General features: G+C 47.2%; 1 protein-coding gene across 7 annotated transcripts in view; it reads right to left on the bottom strand.

The window, feature by feature from the left end:
• diaph2 (diaphanous-related formin 2) overlaps positions 1–10,000 on the bottom strand; it is a 386,793-nt gene that overhangs the window by 40,145 nt on the left and 336,648 nt on the right. The window lies entirely within an intron of this gene.

Below are 10,000 nucleotides of genomic sequence, written 5' to 3'. Positions count from 1 at the left end.
TTACACATATTTAAAGCAGCTGACTGTATCTCCAGGCCTCTCTATGAACCAGGATAACACACTTGAACCAGAATATCAAGGCCATTAGAGTGCACGAGCCCTGTGCAGGGTTTTTAATCACTTAAATAGAACACCTCGGGTGCAGAGAAGTTCTAATAGATGGCTGGAGAGCTGACGAACGAGGGCCAATGCGGTGAAACAGCACGGGAAAGCAGCGATGAAAGGTAGCGAGGTCTGTCTAAAATGCACCGGGGGAAGAGCCGGCGAGGATGAAAGCTTTCTGTGATGACCATTGACAGATATTCTTTCTGAGGCTTGCACAGGGGAGCTAAGTGCTCTTTACTGAGATTTAGTGTGGAGCCGGGTCAATATGCTGTCTTTCTATCATTGTTCTGTCGATGACCGTGGGATCTGCCGTGATAACATTCAGGCCAACAAAATGGTTAAGTGTCTCCGTGGCGAAATGGGCTACGACAGCGCCAGCAGAAAGGGACAGTGGGCGCCTCGGGAGTCATGGAAATGGCATATGGATCAGGTCAAACAGTGGGAGGCAGGGGGAGGAGGAGGAGGAGGAGGAGGAGGAGGTGGGGGTGGAGGGCAACAAATGCACCATCTCCATCATCGTTGAAAAGTCGAATATCTCGACATAAAAATCACAGTGTGCAACCCTGAATCGAGCTATTGAATCTCCTTGTTGATGCCTCGACAAGCCTGCCCGCGGTGTTCCATTGACGGGATTTTTTATTTAATTCACCCCCCATCCCTCCCCTGCTTCAATGCATGGCTTTTGAAGACAAGTAGCACACAGGCGATCTCTCAACAAAAGAATCCCCCTACCTCCCTGAAAACGGAAGCCACTGAAGAAGAAGAAGAAGAAGAAGAAGAAGAAGAGGAAGAGGAAGAAAAAAAGCGTGTGTTTGGGGTCTTTTATCTGGGTCATCTATCTTTACCCTATACTAATGACTCACTGGGTGCCCTCTTCATCATCGTGGTCCAGAACAGACATTATTTTAAACTGGGATCATTAAGGTGACTTATTGTTGAGGGTGGGAGCACGCCATCAATCGTTTGTGTACATGAGTGAACTGCTCTTGGGGAATATTCAGCACACGGGCAGCAGGAGTCTGTCTCTAGTTTGGTGGAGAGAGAGAGAGAGAGTGAGAGAGAGAAAGAGAGAGAGAGAGAGAGAGAGAGAGTTTATTTGCAGTGGAGATGTTGGTTGCTTTAGGCAGCACTTTCAGGCGTGGTAATCAATCTTTTGTTTTATTTTTTTTCCCCCACACACATTCAAAGCAGACGACAGTCAGCAAATTGAATTTATAAAGAGGAGGGAAAAAAAACTTGACACAGCTACGTAATTAATTTGAGGAAATGCCACAGTCCCCCATAACGCAAGACAACACTAAACCACTGCTTCCTCCACTCTCCTGCTCTCCTCAACACTATACGGCCACCTCCCTCCCTCACCAGTGGAGGAAACTCCCCTACACAAAACAAAGGCCAAAGAAGAAGAAGAAGAAGAAGAAGAAGAAGAAGAAGAAGAAGAAGAAGAAGAAAATGCAAATAGAAGACGAAAGAGAAATGTTTCATCTGCATTTGTTGTAATTTTCCTCTCCGGACTCAATTGTGCACTTTGCTATTTCCCCGCAGGCCCGTCCCTTGGGCTAGTTCCAGATCACAGTATCTGTTCTCACTGTGTCGGCGCTTAAAAGCAGCTCCGATTAAATCGAGCTAATTAAACTAGCTCTCTGTACACAAGCAGAGTAGAGCAAGCAGCGAGCGCTTATCTCAAATTGCTCTTCAACATCTTCTGCTGATAGCCACACTGGCTGGCTTTGTACCAGGACGTGTGTCTCACCATGACCTGTCCAAAGAAGCCTCACACTGTCCTCCTGAGAGACCTCTCATAGTTCATTAGTGCACTCCCTCTTCTCTTCTCTTCTCTTCTCTTCTCCCCTCCCCTCCCCTCCCCTCCCCTCCCCTCCCCTCCCCGTCCAGTCCCAACATGTCTACCACATCTTGCGAAAGTGACAGCAATGGAGGCGTTTCAGGCAGCAGGTAAACATTTCTCTACAGCATCCTGGGTGGCGCAGACTTCTTTCTTTTCTGACAGTCCCTTCTTCAATTTCCTTCTTTTTCCGTCTTCTCCTTCTTGGAGACCCAGACATCACAGGGGGCACCTGACATTTTTGATCAATTTGTCCTACTTCTCGCTTAACTGTAGCACAATTCATCATCCATAATGACCAAGACTTGGGGAGCCAGGTAGACTGGGTTTCGGGGTGGGGAGGATCGCAGACACAAAGAAGCAAAATGACTAAAATGGGAAACATGCTCCCGGGGCGACCTGAAACTGCTCCATTAACAGCGTCCTATTGGCTGAAACTGCTCCATTAACAGCGTCCTATTGGGCAGCGCTTGCACCGAGAGCCGCCGAGACCTCTGCTCTCAGCTCATGGCTGTTTGAGAAACTGCCGGAGAGTGTGATATACTCCCGAGCTGTCTCAACCTGTGCTAGAAAGATGGTCATTAAAAAAAGAAAGGGGTAGATACAAGTTTTTTTTAAAAAAGGGACTGAGGTTAAAAAGAGGGAACGGAAAAAGAAAAAAGACAAGAGGCTTGACTATTTGAGAATAATTTTGCTGTAATCCGAACAGCAAACTTTTTCAGATGATGACATCACCTTTTTAAAGATAGCACTGCCTTCAACTGGATCTTATTTTGAGCCGACCAAACCAGTGCATATACTTCTTTCTCTTCTCAATTAGCACAAATCATATATTTCACGCCTGGGAATTAGAGCTAAGCTAACCTTTAATCTTTCTGCTTCTGCTTTAAGAGGCAGGATTCCATTCACAGGATAGCACTCTCTGAATAGGTTAAGAGGGTCCTACAGACATGAGAAATTGCAATAACACACCTTTTCTTAGGTCCAACAGTTTTTGAAACTTTTTTTTTTTTAGTTCTGGCACCAAAGCGCTAAAGACAAAAATGCCCTCCACAAGGTCATCCACTCTCCTGGAAACGTTGCTTCATGTTAGTTCACTCCCTGGTACCAGCCAATGGGTGCCTTCTTATTTCTGGGGCCATGCTGTGTTTAACAATGCACCCCAGAGCCTTGATCTAGCTCTACCCCAAACTGCTTCTTGATAAATTATGGATGCACGATCACAGTTTTTAATTAGCGGGTAACAGGCACAGGCTTTGGCTGGATCTGTGAATTTCACACATTTGATTAGCTACCCGAGGAGTACCTGCTATTGACAAGGGAGGATAGCTGGGTGGGTGGAGGTGGAGCTTATCGTGTGGGGCGCAGCAGGAAGTCACCAAGTAGGAAAGAATGAGGATGCAGAGTCAGGGCGCTCAGGGAGGAGGGCAGAAGAGGAGGGACACAGGTGGAGGAGAGTCGCTGGGTGCCATTGACATTTTCAGCAGGAGTATGCTATTGATTGGGACTGGGGGAGGGATGGCAGGGAGGTCTGGGGGAAACCAGGCGAGGCAATGGGGAATGTTGGAGAGAAGACGACTTGGTTTGCTGCCTCAACCCACGAACTGGCTGATATATTTCATAATTATAATATGCAAGCTTTCACACGCGCACACACACACACACCCACACCCACACCCACACCCACACAATGTACTACTCTGTCTGATAAGACTCTTTTGCACCCAGACGTGGTGTACATATACGATCTCCGGCTTTCCGCCAGCCGAAAATCCAAATCTACAGGATTATGGACTGGGGCACCTGGTGTGCCGAGGCGTGCCAGAGAAACCTCGGGCGTGCTGGCTGTGGGGCGCCGCGACTGTGGTGCTTAACAGCCGGGCCTTCTCAGGGGTTCCCTCGCGCTGAGGCTCCGTGACCTGTGTGTCGTGACTGCTAAAAACCAGCCCAGGCCTGGGGGTTGAACACCTTCCATCCAAAGCCTCTTTGATCTGCCGCTGATAATATGGTGCTGGTTTATTTAACGACCCACAAGCCCTGCCCCCTACACTAGTGTGTTGATCTCATCACCGCTGATGTCAAAGTAAGAAGAATTGATCTATAAATAAAGGGCTCTGCTTGCTGGCGAATGATCTGATTAATCTGACACAAAATTAAAGACTGAAGTCATGAAGACAAGTAAAGTATCTGTATTATCCCCGGATTTGGAGCCGGGAAATAGAGGCAAGTCTCTCCCCATCTGTATTCCACCCCTGCACCATCCTTTAGAACAGGCAGGGAGTGCCATTCCTATAATTATATAGCAGTGTCAACACGGTCTGTTCATAATTTCAATTTGCTATCTGTCATCTCCTCTTCAAAATGTCTGAAAGCATGGAGAGGGGGAGAGAACGAGAAACGATCGATTGAGAACTCAAATTCCTGGGGCCTCAGCTATTACTGATGGACTGAATCACTTTGCTGCATTTAGAAAAGGCTTCTCTCTCTCATCTATCAAAGAAAAGAGGAAAAAACACATTTCTTCATGTGAATTACTTAATGGCTGCCACAGTGTTCAGTTCCCTGAATCTTTTAGGGGGGCCATTTCAAAGCACTAATAACGTTACATAAAATATGCAGTAAACGTGTTTAATGTATGCGCACGAGGGCCGGGGCGAATATACTGCGGCCCCAGATTCTCTTCATTACCGCGTAACCTTTGTCATTATCTATTTCTGCAGCAGTTGTACAGAGGCAGCGCGTATAATTTTTCATGACCTACATGCAATGCCTCGCCATTTAACCAGATTACAGGAGAAAATCAACCACCAGAGCTCCAGCCATGCATGGAGGAGATTTGTTGCATTACAATGGCTGTCCTCCTTCAGCTCCCAGCACTGTGCATGGCGCGCACCCATTCAGTCCTGTAATAGGAGACCTAATAGGAACACGCAGACGCCTGGCCCACTATCTGACATCAGGCCCGAGTGTAGTCGGCAGGAGGCTGGTGTCAGATTTTCATAACCGACTGGAATGTGTTTTATGAGCAATAAGTCAGGGGGGAAAAAAAAAACCCACACACAGAAGGCCTGCTTTTTTCACCCTTTCTCTGAACTGTTCTGAACACATTTCAGCCAATCTGTTAGCTTGCAGAAAGTCACCCGTGCAATTAACCCTACAGCCTTAGCGGTGAACAAAGCCTAACAGGGAGCTTGTTCTGCAGCCAGGTGGAAGAAAAATCCTGCATCCCTCTCTCTCTCTCTCTCTCTCTCTCTCTCTCTCTCTTCTCCTGCTTTTATTTAGGAGTGCAGACACTTTCGCTCCTACTATTTTTTCCACCCATCTCTCTCTCTCTCTCTCTTCCTCTCCCTTCTTTCCTCTCTGGCAGAGTTGGTGGGCACTGGAGGTGCATTAGTGACAGTGAGGTCAAAGCTCACACTGAGGACAGGCTCACACCTGTTACGAGCTCCTGTCTGTCCAGCAGGCGTGATAGGGAAGAGGTCGCCCGCCATGACCCGCAGACGCGCCACACACACACACACACACACACACACACACACACACACACACACGTGCCACCACCAAGCCGGAGCTCTGAGTGTCTGGGGAGGAGATGACAAGCAGATCTGGGCCGAAGATCAGGGTTGTGTGTGTGTGTGTGTGTGTGTGTGTGTGTGTGTGTGTGTGTGTGTGTGTGTGTGTGTGTGTGTGTGTGTGTGTACACTGTGCTTGGGTGTGTGTGTGTGGAAATGCCTCCTTGCATGTGTGTATAGGATTATGTTTGGGGGTGGGGATGGGTGGAGGTCAGTGCTGGTCATAATGAATGGGATGGATTCAGCAGTGGCCGCTTTGGACTGTTTTAGCGCAGCGGCTTGATGTGAAAACCCACTTATGTCCGGGGTAATTTCATTAGGGATGCTCCAGCATCCCCCTGGACCGACGAACATCTGAGCGGCACCCGCTCTCTCAGAGCCCAGCTTGGCGCCAGGGGGTCTGGGTATGGGGCTGGGGAGGGGAGATGGCAGGGGGGAGGGGGTGGGGGGGATGGGGGGTTAGAGTGGAGGGGTTGAGGCACCAGAGCAGTGGGGAGTTTTTCGAGCAGATCGCACAGATTTCTGAACAGGCTGACTCAGACACAGAGGACCACAAGAGCACATAACTATCCTGGCCTGAGCCACTGGTCCTCTCTCTCTCTCTCTCTCTCTCTCTCACTCTCATTGCCCTTGCTCTTTCACAGTGCTGCCACTGGTCCTCTCTCTCTCTCCTATTGCCCTTGCTCTTTCACAGTGCTGCCTTACAGTGAGAATGGATTCGTCACGGTGGCTATACAGTCACAGCACAGAAAAGAAAAAAAAGTGGTACTGCCTTAAATAGCTGGGTGTATAAATAAATAAACAAACAAAACAAACAAACACAAAAATAACCCCTCCATCTGTATGGTAGCTGCAAGGACTCGTGTGAGGGGCATGGGAGAGGGAGAGGGAACGTGAGGATTTGACGCCAATGCTGCATGTGCTGGTGCTAAAACCACGCCCAGCCACCCGGCCATGAAGAGACGCACTAGAGCACTATAAAGGCCAGAGAGAATGAAGTAACCTTTTCCCTGACTGACAAAAGAACACATCCTGTGGCAGAAAGGGTATCTAGCCTGACTCTGAAAAAATGCTTCCTCAACATGGGATTCTGTTTTTAACATGCCATGAAAATCCAGTCTGATCAGTAACCATAAAAGAAATACAATTGTCATGTAAGGAGCATTCCGTCATGCCTTCCAAGGCAGATGTGTTATTCAACATCTGCTTGAACCTGCGTAGACATTATATATGGTACTTTAAACAGAAATGGATTTGTCGCTTTGAAGGGACTACATCCTCTGCGGATTCCAGACAAACAGGAGGGACAGCACAGAGCTCTAGAAAAATAAAGAGACTGAATGGTTCTCTTTGCTGGACCGTGAAACAGCGACATTTTCGGGCCGTCTGCTGTCCTAACCCCTGCATCTGACCCTCAGTGTACCATCCAGACAGAAAAGCAGCAGTGGCTGTCCCTGTTTTATTTCCTCTCCTTCGTTCTCTCTTTCTTTCTCCCTCCTCTCTCTCTCTCTCTCTCTCTTTCTTTCTCCCTCCTCTCTCTCTCTCTCTCATACAAACACCGCCGCCACCTCCCTTTTTCCTGAAGTGGCACAATTACTCTGGGAGCCTTTGTTCCATTTCTGCCCATTGAGGAGATGTGTGTAGCTGAGTTATTCCAGCCACGTGGCATGCTGTGTGCTCTGCCACCCCCCCCTCCCCCTCTACCTTCCTCACACTTCTCAGCGAGCAAAACTGTTTATGACAACACAATACCGATGGCGTTAATAGTAAGCTTAATTATGTTTGATTGATGGCCAAACACTTGTCGAGTTTCGAAGGGTTGAGGAGGAATTATTCAAATATAGACCACCCATGGCTGGAAATTAATGGAAGTCATCAACGCGTCTCCGTATAAGGAGGGGCAGCCTTACAGGAAGTCATCGACGCGTCTCCGTATAAGGAGGGGCAGCCTTACAGGAAGTCATCGACGCGTTTCCGTATAAGGAGGGGCAGCCTTACAGGAGAGGGGATCTCTCTGATGGATCCTCCCATTCTCTGACTATGACCTGAGGGAGAAACAGCTAAATTAAGTTAAACTGGCGCAAAGTGATTAGGGGCTGTTAATACTACCCTAATTAGGCTCTCCACAGAACTGAAAACAGTAATCCGGAAGAATAAAATGTACTTATTTAAAAAGATTATTTGATATCTATCTATCTATCTATATATATAAATATATTAGAAAGGAAAGAACTCCAAGGACATATAAAAAATCCCAAATGTATCATAAATTGGTGACAAAATAATTATCGCGGAATAATCAAAGCCTTTTTCACCGAATGTGTGCTTTTGTCAGCATGAATCCAAATGAGCCTTGGAACTGACTTGTTTTTTTTCCTAATGAATTGAAATAATAATTCTAAGGATCACAGATGGCATCTCAACTGACAGACCAGTGTCCCGCTAAATTGATGAATCTAAAGCCTTGTGTATCAGTCATCACGGAGAAGCTTACTACTCTCCAACAGCATAATGACAAAATTCTCAGGCCCGCCGTCGCCTTAGGGCTAAACAACGCTCCTCTGCCTGATAGAGTGCAATCTTCTGAGAGCTTATTTATTAGAACCGGTGCAGCACTACAGATAAGCCGAGTGCCCTTGTTGCTGTCTTTCAAAGGCGATGACAGACGCTCACAATACCGGCAGCAAAACAACGTTCTCTCTCCGAGAGCCTGGTGTGGCTGGTGCCATCCCGGTGGGGTTTTAGAACATAATGTGGTGTTATTCGGGAGAGGACACAGGCCTGTGACAGGCTATGTAAATAATGCGGTCGCGGTGAGGATAGCGGAATGCTGATATGCGTACGTGGCAGATCGTTTCCTTATACCACGAATGAGGAGCACCGGAAAAAAACACATCTGAGATCATGGCTGTGGAAATCGAAGAATTACTCTGCGTGATGGCATGCATGGGAAATATATATATAAATATACAAAGATACAGAAATAGTGACAATAATGAAAAGAAACAAATCATTGATAAATATGCATGGGATAGATATGGCATTTTTCACCCCTTCAATCTTCAACAGTCAGTTTCCCATCAGGAGCACAGGCAACAGTTTACGCTTCACAGCCAGTTCAATGACAATTATTTTTGAAAACCTTGACAGAGAATTTCTCTTTCTCTCTCTCCCTCCCTCTCTCTCTCTCTCTCTCTCTCTCTCTCTCTCTCTCTCTCTCTCTCTCTCTCTCTCTCTCTCTCTCTCTCTCTCTCTCTCTTATTCCCTCTCTGCCACATCCCTAAGCCCCAGAGGCTTTGCTTGCTCTTAACAATGTCGGCTGCTCCCATGCTCCTTGGAGGAACATCTTGTGAGGCCCTGACCTTTCTGCGGTGCCTTTTACCATGCCCGGTGTCCTCTCTGCGCTCGCTCGCTTGCTTGGGAGTCACCTTTCGCGCGCGGCCCTGACACGGCCATGTCACCCGGCGCCATCAATCCACGACACCTAAGCCCGTCGGATGATTAAGATTGGCACATCTGCAGCGTCTGCGCCGCGCCGCTGCCCCGAGACGTCCGTCGACACGATGGGTGTGCGATTTGCAAGTCCACATCTCTGAGCACCCTATTATCAAGTGTCCTCGTGTTCGCTGTGTCTGTAACACTCGACGAGACGTCAGAAAATCTATATTGGGTGTTTTTTTTGTTTGTTGGGTGGGGCCTAAGTGGGTATGAATAGAGGAGGTGTGAAAGCATGTGTTCAAAGAGGTATTCACATTGGATCGAGCCACTCATCAGACAGGAGGCCGGCTGAACCCAGTGAACACACACTGTCATCTCCGCGTAAAGGATGAGGATTTGGAATGAATGGGCTAATCTTCCACGAGGGCTCAGGATCCATCTATAAAATCACTCAGAAGCACTTTTCAGACAACCATTTTTGGAGCCCTTTTCACCGCAAAATGAAACACTCTCTTTTAATCCCATTCTGGATTCCTGTCTATCTCCTTTGGGGTAACAACCCATAATGCCACAGTGTGCTTTCATGTGTGGGAATGTCCATTCAAAGGTGACTCATCATGTGTTAGAAAACAACAATTTTCTCACTTTAAGCTTTCACTGGGCAATATTTGATCTAGGCTGCTTTTGATTCACTATCACACTCACACACACACGCACGCACACACACTCACACATACAAATAAATAAATTAAATAAATAACACTGGTATCGCAAAGCAGCACAGGCCCTTTCAGAAGGGCTTCAATGTTCCCAGTGAAAGACAGGAAGGCAATTAGAGAGAATTGCTGTGCAGTTTGCAAGTCATCATCCCTTGGAAAAAACAGCCTGAAATACGTTTCCCCAACCATTTCATTTTCCCACCATTTCATTTAACATGATCAACCACTTTTCTCTATTGTTGTATTTGTGTTTAGAGTGGCTCTACTGTAGGGATGTATTATGACTTGTAGTAAATAGTCTAAAGACAAAAGAATTGTGGAAC

This window comes from Clupea harengus, chromosome 20 (assembly GCF_900700415.2).
Source record: "Clupea harengus chromosome 20, Ch_v2.0.2, whole genome shotgun sequence".
Classification (NCBI taxonomy): Eukaryota; Metazoa; Chordata; class Actinopteri; order Clupeiformes; family Clupeidae; genus Clupea; species Clupea harengus.
The sequence above is the reverse complement of the archived record's forward strand: the minus strand, read 5'-3'. Positions and strand labels throughout refer to the sequence as shown.